At 38.0% G+C, this 14,666-nt stretch overlaps 1 long non-coding RNA gene across 2 annotated transcripts in view; it reads left to right on the top strand.

Annotated features, from left to right (window-relative positions):
* Window positions 1-8,527, top strand: part of LOC119242747 (uncharacterized) — a 77,946-nt gene extending 69,419 nt beyond the window's left edge. Inside the window, exon 6 of one of the 2 annotated variants that reach the window (XR_008551497.1) lies at window positions 8,389-8,527. This is a non-coding gene — a long non-coding RNA (uncharacterized LOC119242747). The remainder of the gene's footprint in view (window positions 1-8,388) is intronic. The other variant, XR_008551498.1, reaches the window with a different exon arrangement.
* The last annotated feature ends 6,139 nt before the right edge of the window (window positions 8,528-14,666 follow it).

Raw genomic sequence — 14,666 nt, 5'->3', positions numbered from 1 at the left:
TTCTTTTTTGACTAAAGGTTACCACATAATCCTTCTATCCTTTGAGATTTTTTGTGCACCCCCCTCCATCAGAGCAAAAGAAAGCATGCTTGAGGAAGAGAGAGCCATGGACAACAGTGTCCCTAGCATGCCATTGAGGGACATTTTATTCATGGGATGCAACTACAAAAACCAAAAGACAAAAAAATTGGGAAGTTTCTCTCCTATTCTCTGAGAGCACCGCAAACGCTACAGTCTGCCTGGCACAAAACCCTGGGGTTTGCTGCCACCTCACTAAGTTACAGTCCTGTGTGCTCTGTGTTTTTTCACAGCTCTTTTCTCTAGACTATATATTAGGCTGTACATTACATAGGTGTGTGTTACAATGTACTGTGTCACATGGTGTATAGTCATATTATGTGGGCAGAATTGCATAGCAAAATCATATTCTCTGTGGGCAATTTAAGAGATTTCAAGAGGACTTTTGGTTCTACTCAGTTTTCACCAACTCTACAAATTAACCCCCCTGTGTGATCAGTGTAATAATTATGCTGTTCTGATTAAGCTTAGGTGCCTCAGCTCAGACACATTACAGCTGTAGTAACTGAACGACCCTGCAGGTGCATTCATGCAAAGTCTGTGAGAGATTTTTGAGGAATTCAGAAAATGGGAGCAAAGCCAGAAGACTGGGAAGTAGAAAAAAAAAAGTACCAGTTTTCAAAAGGATACAGACATACTCCAAAAAATAAAATACCATTAAACTGATTTGATAATAATCTACAGCAATAAGAAACACATTCAGGGTATATAAATAATTTGGAAGTATTTAGAAAATGATAGAAATTAGCCCAGCAGGGTTGCACTAAGAATAATTAATTCATATTAAATAAAGTTAATTTTATTTTTCAGTAATGCTTTTTACCTGCTCTTGAAGGAAATGTCCTAAAAATGGTGTGCCTTAACTTTGTGATAATATAATGGGAGAAAAAAATGAAAAAAAAATTAATTTATGAATTGGCATGAAATTAGAGGGACCTTTTTTAGTCAAATCCTTCAGTAGTTTACACTTAGTTTCATCTTGGATGACATGTAGAACAATTGTACGTGTGGATTTTGAATAGTCAGGAGAAAAGACAATTAGTATTACCAAAAAATCTTTTTTAAATTCTCAGTAACCTCAATTTGAAGAGCAAAGCTAACAAAACTTCATTTAATAAGGAGAAATGGATATCAGGTCACAAAAGTGCAAAGTGTAAGTTTGCATGCGCAGAATTGGGCAGATCTATCTTAAATATGGATCTGACGGAAAGAACTGATGGAAAGTATAACATAAGCCAGTGGTGGGATGGGTCTTCTAAGAAAGCGATTGCAATCTTTTGTGACATTTCCAGTCTTATGAAAAAGGAAGTTATGTCCCCATTGAGTTGTATACTAGCTGACTACAGATGGAGTATTCTAATGACTCCAGAGGGAAATAATCTAAAATCTAATCCATCTCTAACATGACAGCCTTTCAAATATTTGAAGGCAACTTTCAAGTTATCTTTTCCAAGCTAAGTGTCCCCTTTTTTCTAGAACAAGCTATTTGTCATCAAGAACAAGTCCTTGTTAATCTCACTACCCTCTACACATTCATTCAGGACTTTTTGTGAATGTATCACGCAGGGCTGGGTGGGATGTCCCAGGAGTTAGCATGGAAGACTACAGGACCCTCACCTGCCCTGTATAAATTGAGGTTATATTAATCAAGTCTAGGATTACAGTAAAGGGCCTCCCCGGTGGCACAGCAGTTGAGCTCTGGGTTGCAAAGCTGCCCGCAGCCTCTGCAGCACCGGTTCGATCCCCGGCTGCTCCCCGGCCACCGGAGGAGGGTCCCACATGGCGTGCAGACCTCTCCTGCCGCCCACTGCTCCCCTCAGCAGTGTACTTCGTCCGTCTGCCTGCTCTGCTCCCCACTCTGGCTCTGGTGAATTCACTCACCCTCCCGCACTTCTGACTATACCCAGTGCTTGTATAAATAAATAAAATCTTTAAAAAAAAAAAAAAGAAACTTCTAAAAAAAAATAAATAAGATTACAGTAAAGCTACATCACACAAGCATTTAATTTATACTACTATGACTACATTTTCAGCAAAATGAAAGGGTGTTGACTGAAATAAAAGTTTCAGTAATAGCTAGACAGTTTATGAACTGATCAGTGAGAATTTGAATACAGGAAGCAGTCTGCAAATTTTATTCTGTGAGAGCTGTTCCAACAAATGCAAGTTTGAGTTTAGTCAGATAGATAGTAACAGTGAGTCATAGAAGTCCAAAAAATGTAGCCTTTTTAATTCTTGTTTATTTTTTACGATGTAGTCACATACAGTTGAAGAGATATGAACCTAAACTCCTAAAGCATATACAATGACCTTAGTAAAAAGCAAAAATAACTAAAATTTTTTAAAAATTAAAATTAATTATGAGATTTTTTTATAAAGCTAAAAATATAGATGATATATAGGTAGTTGATAAACAAGCATAAAACCCTGGTTCGAGAGGCATTTTTTTTTAAAGCAAGTTGATGTTTCACAACACCCTTGTCTGAGGATTCTTGAAAGTCCAAACACTTTGACTAGTACAGTAACCTCCAAACTCTTCTTGTATCCACTTTTGATCTGAGTCATTTCCAACTGTGCTTAAGAAAAACTCAAAACTCCTTTAGATGACTTGGTCCTGACCACCTCTTCAGTCGCATCTCACCATGTGATTGTGTTCTTAGCTCCAGACAGTTTCAAGTTCTCTCAGTTCCTTTTCTGAGCCATGTTCTTTCTCATTAGTGGCTTTTCTGCCTGGTATTCTAGTATTTTTCCTCGTTTCTTAAGTTCCTTCTCATTCCTCACCTGCCAACTCAGTTGTCACTTCCTTAGAAAAGCTTTTCCTAGCCTCTAACTCGCTCAAGTTCTATCACACACGTATGGCACCACGTCTCTCTCCTTCTTTACTATCAACGTAGTTAAAATTTTGCACTCATCTGTGGAATTTGTGTATCTTTTCATCAGTATTTTAGCTGTTCCTCTCCCCAATATGCTTTAAGCTCTTAGGCTATCGGGTCCAGCTTTGTACTTAGCAGTATAACCTTTCACACTGTTCTCATATAAATGGATGCTCAATATATATCAAATGAATGAATGTTAAGTGAAGACACGTCCATATTTCTTCTCCACTTTCTGTAACCACTTTTCATAAATCCTGGAAGTTAGCAGGACTAATCAAATATATTATTTGATTACAGAGTTAATAAAAGGCACTGAAAGTCCTCAGATACATGTAGTGAAAAAGTGGACTTCCTGCTAATGGTCTGCAATGACATAAAGTCTAATATTTGAAGGAAGACAAGACGGCTGAAATATGAATGTTTGGAATTCCATTAAATAAAAACACAATTTTGATCATCTTTTTGGTCATATTTATCATTAATTTACTACTTAAAAAAAACTACCTAGATAAATAGACATTTTCTCAGAAGCAAATTTCACGTAACACAGATTCAATAGACAAAGATTTAGCTTAGACACTTTTATGCATCAGGGAATACAAATATTCCTCTGTGACTGTGGGGATTATGTTTTTATAAAATTCCAACTGTACCTATGTAACTCAATGATTTGAAAACCATTTTTACCTCAGTATTAAAAAATAGTGGATTATATCCATTTCACCTTTCTTAGGTATAAGCAACAGAAGTTGACTTTGGCAAGTAGACAGGAAAAGACAGATTTTTGTGGTTCCTTTCCTGACATTATCAGTACCTGGGTGCCTGGAGAAACCCTTCAACTGCAAGCCTTTGTTTTAGACATCAGTTCTCTGCAAAGACACCTCCATTTCCCAAAAGAAAAAATAAATGAGTGGGCCCAGGGCAGGAGCCAGACAATACGCAGTGAAAGGGATGAGAATGCTATAAAGCAATTGCTAATGGTTTTAGTGCCATTTGGAAAATTAGTCTAGGAAAGGTAAGCCCTGACAACTCATACAACTCAACAACAACAAACCCAACTGAAAAATGGTCAGAGGATCTAAATCAGCATCTTATCAAAGAAGACATACAGATGGCTGAAGGGCACAAGCAAAGATGCTCATCACCACTTATTAATAGGGAACTACAAATCCAAATCAGAGTGAGGTATCACCTCACACCTTTGAGAATGGCTGTTATTAAAAAGACAAGTATCAGAGAGGATGTGAAGAAGAGGAAATCCTTGTGTACTCTTAATGGGAATATAAATCCTCACCCTTGTGGGAATATAAGTCCCCACCCTGGTGGGGATAAACCCTTGTGCACTCTTGGTGGGAATATTTAATTGGGAATTTCTCAAAAATTAAGAATAAAAATACCATGTATAGCTATTCCACTTCTATTTATTAAAAAAATGAAAATCCTATTTAAAAAGATATATGCACCCCTTTGTTAATTGCTGCATTATTTATAATAGCCAAAATATGGAAACAACCTAAGTGTCCAGAGGTAGATGACTGGATTAAGATGTGGTATAATGGTATAATGGATACTAATCATATATTTTAAAAAGATGAAATCTTACCATTTGCAACAACATGGATGGACCTTAAGAGCATTATGTTAAGTGAAATAGGAAAGGGAAAGACAAATACTGAATAACTTCACTCATTTGTGACTATAAAGGGGGGAAGTAATGAATCAAACAAAAAAATTCTTAGACTCTAACAACTAATGGTGGTTACCAGAGGAGGAGGGGAGAGAGAAAAACCTAGTGGTAGATGACAATTGGACATTTGATGGTGAGCATGGTGTAAAATATACAGCTGTTGAGGTGAGATACTGTACACCTGAAACCTATACATCTTGTAAAGTAATGTTACTGCAACAAAAACAAAAACAAAAAGCAATCTATAATATCTGGAGGTCAGCAAACACAAACAGTAATGTTATACCCCCTTCTCAGGCAAGGCAGTTATTAGAATAGACAGGTACAGAATACTGAGCTGCATTTCTAGACTGGAGATGCTTTGAAAAATTAAGGATGCATTACAGAAATGATCAGTAGGAATGTTTCCAACATATTTTTAAAAGAATTGTAGCCTGAAAAGAAATGTGGCCTATCGAAATCACAAATGGAATTGTTTGAATAAAAAGAGGCAGCACTCGGTCTGCCCACCTGTGACTATGCAGGTGCCTCTTTTCAGCAACCCTGTCCCTCTGCAGGGCAGCAGCCTCCCTGCCTGCCCGTGTCCTGTACCTTGCCGGGACTTCTCCTCAGTGTTCTCCCTAAGCAGAGGCAGCTCTCCTCAAGGCCCCCGCCTGCAGCCATGCAGGCCTCTCTCAGCAAACCTGTCCCTTTTGGGACAGCTCTTCCTGCCCACTTGTGTCTATGCAAGTATCTTTTCCTTTTTTGTGCCTTTACCTAATAAACCTGCTCTTTAAATATTAAAAAAAAAAGACACATGTTATATGAGATGTCCAGAATAGGGTAATCTAGAGACGGAGAGCATATTAGTGGTTGCTAGGAGATGGGACCAGGGAGATGGAAAGCGCTAATGGGCATCGAGTTTCTTTATGGGGTAATGAAAGTTTTGTTATTAGATAGTGATGATAGTTGTACAGACTTTTGTGACTTAATGGTTTGTCTTAAAAATCTTCAACTTTAGGAAAGTACAAAAGTAATATGGATTCAGCAATATCCATACTTTGAATTAGGACATTTTATTTTTTCAGTGCAGTATTCAATACATTATGTAAGCTATTCAACATTTTGTTATAAGATAGACATTGTATTTGGGCCTCCCCTGGTGGTGCAGCGGTTGAGCCCTGGGCTGCAAAGCTGTCCGTGTCCTCTGCAGTGCAGGTTCAATCCCTGGCTGCCAGCGAGGGTCCCACATGGCGCGACAGACCTCTCCTGCCGCACCCACTGCTCCCCTCAGCAGTGTATTTTGTTACTCTGCCTGTTCTGTTCCCTGCTCTGGCTCTGGTGAATTCTCTCACCCTGTGGCACTTCTGACTGTATCCAGTGTTGTATAAATAAAATAAATAAATCTTAAAAAAAAAAGACATTATGTTTGATGATCCTGCTTAGCTATAGGCTAATGTGAGTGTTCTAAGGTTTAAGATAAGCTAGCGAAGCTATGATATTCGACAGATTAGATGTGTTAAATACATTTTCAACATACAGTGTTTTCTTTACAACTGCTGAATTGTGGATTTTATGTTACTGAGGGTGATGATAAGAGGAACAACTTTGGTTTCCACCCTTGATTCCCAGACCATGTGCTCTTCCTATTGAGAAAAAGAGCACCAGTAAAAAGATCTGTGATAAAAAGTATATACCATGTCTTACGGGGTGGTGCTCAATGTTATAAAGTATTGCTTCCAAACTGGCTCTTCATTCCTTTCTATCAGACTGGCAGTTTCTATGTGGTATAGAATATGAGAATATGATAGGTTCTGGGTCACTGTCCCATCTCCTGCACCCTTTTTTGCAGTATAGCGGGGTCCCTGATCTGATGCAATTTTATGAGGGATTCAGTACCAGTTGATCGAACATGATGGACCCATAGATAGTAGTGCTGGAGGAAAAGCAAAGTCAATACTAGGTAAGAGTCTGTTCCTGCCAGTAGGAATTGTGGAAAGGATCCTACATACAACACTGTGAATATTTTCTTCCATGTCACTGCCTCCAGCTGGGTTGCATACTCACATAGTTAACTAGACATTGTGGTCCAGTTGAATGATGTAAGCCAATTATAGCCTACTCAAATCACAGAGGTTAGAAAGGAGAGAGTTCAATCACCAAAATTTAGTGTTTTTTAAAAAATATTTTATTTATTTATGCATATGTGGTGAAATTTATTGCCAGGTTTTGACAGAGAGATTGTTTCCTCCAACCTTTGATGTGTCACCCTCTACAAAGCCTATTATAATTGCTGGTAGACTTTAACATCTTCTTGCAAGTTTAAATAATCTATTTTTAAAAATATACTATAGGGGTCTCCCTGGTGGCTCAGCGCTGTGAAGCTGTCTGCAGCCCCTGCAGCGAGGGTTCGATTCCAGGCTGGAGAGGGAGATACCCACACGGCACAGCATACCTCTCCTGTCTCACCCACTGCTCCCCTCAGCAGTGTTTTCAGTCTGTCTGCCTGTTCTGTTCCCTGCTCTGTCTCTGGTGAATCCTCTCACCCTCCCACACATCTGACATGTACCCCTGTTCTTGTGTAAATAAATAAATCTTTAAAAAAATAAAAATATACTATAGACATTTAACCATTTTGGCAACATTAAAACTAGATAAAATATTGTAAAACATTTTCTGTTAGCCAATTTTAAAGCATATAACAACTGCTTCAGGCAACAGGTAGGGAGGAGAAGTAAACGTCAGAGATTGAGACCTTGCACAAGATGCACAGAAGTGAAACCATCAGAGCACTTACTGCTGGGACCTGTAGCTTGAAACACACACCTGGCAGGGTGTCCATGGTTCAGATCCTTGTACATGGAAAGCTGAGACTGAGATGTCTACTTAAAGCCAGGCATGAAGGCAGACTTCTCTGTCCATGAAACAAGGACCAGAAAATTTCTAATCGCTGTCTAAAGAAACAGTGAAGGAACTTGCTATACTGAGAACTAAGAGAGAGAACTAGGAGAGAGAAAAGATTCACCCTCAAAAACTCAGACTCCCAAGCTGCACTATCGTACATAGGTATGAGATTCTCATTTATGTAGCTGATGTAGGACTCACTTACACCAAGAAATTAACCAAAAAATCATTTGTAATCTGTGAAACCCCTAAGAGTCTGGGAGAAGTAAAAAGCAAAGTAATGATGGACTCCTGGTTGAGGATGATAAATCACACAAACCCCAAAGGGAAATTGAGCAGACAGGAAGAAACAAAAAGATAAACACATCTCAAACTGTAAGTAATAGGTTGTTATGAAAGAGGCTTGAAACTAGGTATGTTGGATATCCTCAAAAAGACAAGAGACTAGAAGTTGTAAGATAAGAAAAAAGGAGCAGATTTGAAAAAAAAATTGACATTTTAGAAAATAAAAGTTTTTTTATTAAACTTTATTAAGTTTTTTATTAAAAAAAAACTCTTTAAACCACAGAGAACTGAAGAGAGGTTTAGTAATTCAGCAGACAGAACTTGAAGAAAATTGCCATAATGCATCAGAGAGATAAATCAAAAACATGAAAGAGAAGTTAAGAGAGAGTAGACAGAAATTTCAAGAGAACTTCCAAAAGAGAAAATAAAAAATCTGGGAGGTTAAATTTGTATAATTAGGCCTGAGAACTTTTGAAAGTTGAGGACAGGGTCTCAGCTAAAGGTATTGGAAAATCCCAAGAAAAATATAAAAATCCACCCTTAGACACTCAAAATGATTTTTTTTTTTTTTTTTTTCAGAAAATAAAGGGCAAAGTGAAAATCTGAGAAGACATCACTTGCAGCAGAGTTGCTATCAGATTGAGGGAAGAATTCTTAGTAATAGTAACAAGAGACGATCAAGTAATGTTGGTGGAAGTAAATAAAAATATTCTCAAGTCAGAATTCATTAAAGAATTAACCTATTATTTAATGACAGAAGTGAAATAAATCATTTTCAATTAAAGATTCAGAGATTATACTATAATATCTAGAGACTTTGGTGTCAATTTGGTTAGGCCCTACTACGCTGATATTTGGTCAAACTTTTTTTAAATGTTTCTGGGGGAGGTGTTTTTAGATGAGATAAACATTTAAATCGGGCTTTGAGTAGTACATATTACTCTCAATAATGTGGATGCCTTCATCCAATATCCAGTTGGCTAAAGGCCTTATTAGAAAAAAATTGACCTCCCTGAAAGAGAGAATTTTGCCAGCAAATAGCCTTTAACTGAAATGCAGCTCTTCCCTGGGATTCTCCAGCATCAATTCTGTGAGCCACTTCTTTAATCTCTCTCTCCTTCTCTCCTCCCTCTGTCCATTCTCTTCACCTCCCTCCCACTGGATTTACGGGTTCTTTGTCTCTTGAAAACCCTGACTGCACTAAAAAAAAAAAAAAAAAAAAAAAAAATTCATGTGTTAAAAGTTATACTTTGATAAAGAAAAAAAAACAGTTTATCCCAGAAGTAAAAGATGGATAACAAGAACAACAGTAAGCAAAGAAAATTATAATGTGCTCACAAATATAAATATTGACTATTAGAAGCAGGGATACTAAAATACTAGAATACATGAGAGGAGGGAAGTAAACAGAGTAAACATGGGCTAAGATCCTTTCATTAACAATCATATCTTTACTAAATATGCATTTAGAGATGGCATACTAGGAGTAGCCACCTAGTAGGTTTTGATTTACTTCTGAAAGAACAGACTAAAAAATAAAATAAAGACCATTCATAAATCAAGAGTGAAGTGAGGCAAAGAATAAAAATGGAGAGGGGATTTGCAACACCATCATCATCAATAGCAACAATCTAAATAAATGTTAATAGATGAAATTTGTTTTCTAAAACACAGAGACTCAGATTTAGTGAAATGCAAAATTAACATGGAAAGATCTTAGAGTGATGAATGAAAAAAGCAAATTGCAGAGTTAAGCCACTAATATAAATTTTTTAACTCCTAAAACAATTCCCTGTGTAGTATATAAAAACATTCTATGTGCTGGAACTATAAAAACAAGTGCTCGCTTGTACTTCAGGATGGTGTTGCCTCTGCCTCTGCAGGGGATGGGATCTGGAAGGAATACAGGGTATTTCACGGTGCTTACCTGCCTTGTTAGGTGAGTCACTTTGGATAGCCACCTGCACTATACCGAGATGCAAAATGAATTGTCTGGTGTCACCTGGAATGGATTAAGAGTTGAACGAAGTGAAGAGAACACTGGTGTGGGAGGACCAGGATCAGCGAGAGAGAAGATGCCAAGTCCGCCCTCTCCGCGGCCCCACCAAGAGGTGAGTGTCTGTCTGGATCTACAGGCCAGTGGAGGGCATCGCCCTTTTGTTTTTATGCCTTTTTTACATTACAGCTCAAGAAAGCCACTCCTGGGAGTGGCGGGGTACACAGGGTGCCTGGTGCCAAGAGGTTAGGATTATGAATGTCTGTGGTCTGCAGAGTGGTCTCAAAACATTAGCTGTTCTTCACTTGAGGATCCTGCGGCCCATGGAAATGAGCCAGACCCCTGCCAGGGTGCAAGACCACCAGGATGGGGGAGGGGGAGCTAAGCTTGGGTGTAGCCCTTCACAAAGGGGCTGGGGTACCCCTGGTGGAAGCTGGACTGTTGCCTAAGCAACCTACAGTGAGTTCCAAGCGCATTTTCAGAAAACACAAATCAATGCACTGTGATCTGTAATGGTTTATTGCTTAAAAAACAAAATGAGGGGAGGGACTTTGAAACAAAGATGACAAAATACCAACAGTTGTTCAATCTTCCTGGCATGCGCCTGAGGGCTTGCTTTATTACCCGTCTGGGAGAAGTTGTCTAAGGAATATTGGAAAGGCCCCTCCCCATTCTACAATCCCACTACTTCCCTCTACAAGGTAACCACTGCGAGGATGTTGGTGTTTTTCCACATCCTATTTTTCCATGGAGTAAAATACATATGCCTAGAAACACTAAGTTTTGGTATTTAGTTTTAGTATTGAGGCTTTTTCTTTAAAATCTCCTTCAAGTTCTGGAGATTCTGTGTTCCTTCCATTGTGTTGGCTTTGTGACTTGAGCAGATTGGGAATTAGCCTCTGTAACTTCAGTATACCAGAATAAAAAGCCGGAGTCTAATTCACACCAGTAAAATTTGCATAGCCAAGATCTTGTTTCCTGCAGAGGCGCCCAGGGTAAACTATCACTTCTCTATCATGTTACCCATTAGATGTCAAACATCCCCAAAAGGCTTTAGGTTTTCCTATGATTTGAACCTACTTTTCATCAAATGTAACAAACAAGGTCTCACATCGAACTGGCGTCCCGTATTTTAATTTTCTCTTGAATCTTTACAAAGGGAAGTGAGTGCGTTCTGCGCACAGGCCTGTTTGCTGTCCTGAGGCTGCCATCTCTTTAATCTCCTCGTTCCTCTTGCCTCTTTCCACACCAGGGCCGGAGAAAGACTCCTTTCCCCCTTGGCTGAAGCACTCACTCACATTCTTTTTGTTTGTCCCTCTCGGCCAGTCCCAGACTGTCTCCTCCGCTCCAGAGTGGGGCACGTTGAAATGCCTCATCGTGTACATGTTAAAAGTAATTTTTATTTATGACACGACCTCTTGAACTTCCCATCGAATTTTTTCCCCAAAGGCATCTCCCCTCACCACCCCCTCTTTCTTCTATTCCCAAGGCCACTGTTTGATCTAGTTACATTTTTATATGGAAAACATTTTAAGCAGCTCCAGTTGCTGATTTTACAAAGAATAAAAACAGAACTGATCGGAGCTTTTGGCAGGCACGCTGAGACCCAAGCAGCAAGCCACTGATAGATTCCTGCTGCAGAAGTGATTTGTTTTGTTTTATGAACTTGTACAAGCAACTCTTTCTTTTTTCAGGGGAATATGGCCGGGAAAGAGGGAAAAAAAAAAAAAGACGAGCACACCAGGGGGTAGCACATACTCTGTTCTTTAACCAACTTTTAAAAATATGTTTTATGTCAGTATCTAAATTACAGAAAGCAGGCTGACACCCTCTTTTTTTGTTGTTATTGTCGTTCAAACTCCATGCTGAAAGCGGGTGTAAAATAATCCTTTTGCTTTGATTTCTGAATTGGTTTTGGTGAGTTAGATATTAAATGTGACTGGTCCAAAAGGCACATATTGATGCAGGGCATAAGTGTCAGCATTTAGATGGAGAATAATTGGATTCATATCTGTGTTATGTTTTCAAATTGCTGGGTCAGTTCTGGGTCTCCTGCTGTAAATTCTTCACTGCGGGCCCGAGTAAAAGGAATGTGACAGATTTAATACCTAGAATAAGTTATTAACTGTAAGGAGGCATAAAACAGTGGCACTGCTGAGCAGAGAACATTACACTGCTCATAATTCTGTAAATGAAAATTAAAGTGTTTTATATAGCACTGAAATATTTTTCTTCATTAATTCTCTTGCTTTCCTCCGGTTAGTTCTCTGTGTTTGATGTAATGTAGAACAATCACTTTTATTTGACCACAAAAGTCGTGAATGTTTCAATTCTAGCATCCAAGTGTGAGAGAATGAATTGGAGAAGAGAAGGGAGTTGTTGATAATGTTTCATTTCCCCAAAGGTCAGGCAGCTACTGTTGACGATGGTATCTAGGTCAAGTCCCCTTATAAAGATTCCATGAACCATCATTTTTTTTTTATCATAGCACACTTCCTACCAAAAAAAGGGAGAATTGAGTCTCTTCTAAATAATTGGAAATTATTGGGAAGATAGGATGGCAGGAAGGAAGGATGGATGGGCACAAGTTTTTCACTCCTTCTTGCAAGTACCAGCATCTTCAAGGAGGCTACTGCTGGCAGAAAGTTTGGCTTTTTATGTGACAAAATAATCAGCAATGATTTGCTGTGTCTGGATTGCCAGGTCATCCCCACCCTGAGAAAATTCATTACTTCTACAGCACCTTTTATCATGCAAGCCCAGGGTGAGCGGGGAAATTCAATGCCACAATCACATTCACTCCCTGCCGTTTGTTTTGTGGGTTAAACACTGGCAAACATTGACTGCATAGGCGCCATAGGCTGAGTCAGGATATTGTTAATAAAGAGCTTTGCTGTAACTTACACAAAAGCTCCTCAAACTTGAGTAGTTCTGTACCACCTTCTCTATTTACTTAGCATATACTTACACACGCAGCCTTTTAAGTACTTTGCGAATATTAGCCCATTTAATTCTCTTAACAGTCCAATGGCCTCTTTCATTACAGATGAAGAAACTGAGGCTATATCCGTACCTCATCCATACATTATTTATCTGCCTGTTTTCTTTAAATGATTTTCTTTTTTTCTACTTAAATAAGGAGTATATTTAGGAGATCATATCACCGGAATAGGTGGAAAATAAATAATACCGTGAGTTTGATGTGATCATTATATTTTAAGATATATACCAAGGTAAATGCATATATCATTTCATACTTATCAAGATTGCTATAATTAAAAATGGGAAATAACAAATGGTAAGAATATAGAGAAAATGGAACCCTCATACACTGCTAATGGGAATATAAAATGGTTTCATCAGTGTGGAAAGCTGTTTGGCATAACCTCTCCAGGAGTTAACTATTGAGTTCTCATATGATTCAACAATCTCATTCCTTAGGTATATTACCCAGGATTTGAAAACAGGGGTTCTCATACTTGGAGATGGATGCTCATAGCAACATGATTCACAATAGCACAAATGTGGAAATAATCCAAATATCCATCAGCTGGTTCACACATAAATAAAATGTGGTACAAGCCACACCATGGAATATTACTTGGCCGTGAAAAAAAAATGAAGTGCTGGCGTACAATATAAGATGTGTGAGCCTTGACAACATTATACTGAGTGAAAAATGACAGATACAGAAGGCCACATAGTGTTTTGATTCCATTCATAAGAAATATCCAAAGTGGGTAAATCCACAGAGACAAAAAATAGATCCATGGTAGTCAGAGGATATGGAGAGGGAAGAATAAGGGTTATCTGCTTAATGTCTATGAGCTTTCTTTGTGGGTGATGAAAATGTTCTGGATTTAAATAGTAGTAAGCAACATATTTTATGAATGTAATGAAAATCACTAACCTGCATGTTTTAAAAGGGTGAACATGATGATATATGGCTTATAACTCAATGAAAGTGCTGTTTTTAAAAAGATAATCATAGACCAAAAAATTGAAAGTGCTTCAAAGGTACTGTAATTATTTTATTTGCACAGCAACTTTCCTTAGTGAATAAGGATTTCCCTGATACAATACCACTGAAATAAAATCCCCTCCAAAAGGATGATAAAGCCAAGTAAATACAGACATATATATATGCATTGTTATTATTTTAAAAGATGTGTTCATCTTCCACCTTAATTAATTTTATATATTATGCCAGATGTCCCACATTTCAGGTAACCTTCTTGAATATCAGCAAGTTTGGGTTTGAATCTCAGTTTTATCACTGACCATGTGAATTGGGATCTTTCCTTAATGTCTCTAAACTTCAGTTTCTTCATCTGTAGATGGGAGTAACAATTCGAGGGTGTACCAATATCAGGGAAGTCTGGGTTATTAACTTAAGAAAGTAAGATTTCTTGAGCCTCTACTCTGTGCAAGCCAGACAATATGCTAGAAACATCTTGTGTAGTTCCATTAAACCCTAACAAAAATCTCCGGAGGTCCAATTTAAACATAATAACCACACAGATAGTCCTCACTCTGTACAATTCTACTAAGTCCTTTTGAAAACCTAATGCCTTCTAACTTTACACCCAATCAAAGGGTTATTAATTCAGGATTTTTACCTTATTCAGTTTCCTTAAATTCTGATTCTATTCTCTTATACACCATACTTTGTGATAAATAGCTAACTTAAATAAATAGCTAATACACAGTTAACGCATTAATTTATGATAAAGTAGGAGATTGTCATTCTAATCTCTCTTAAAAACTTGACCCCCAAAATTATTTGTATTTTACATTTTACCAGTTGGTAATGTCTTGCATATACCCTCAAAAATATCCTATCTTAGGATGCTGACAAAAT

Source organism: Talpa occidentalis, unplaced genomic scaffold (assembly GCF_014898055.3).
Source record: "Talpa occidentalis isolate TD23 unplaced genomic scaffold, MPIMG_talOcc4v2.1 talOcc4.13, whole genome shotgun sequence".
Lineage (NCBI taxonomy): Eukaryota > Metazoa > Chordata > Mammalia > Eulipotyphla > Talpidae > Talpa > Talpa occidentalis.
The sequence above is the reverse complement of the archived record's forward strand: the minus strand, read 5'-3'. Positions and strand labels throughout refer to the sequence as shown.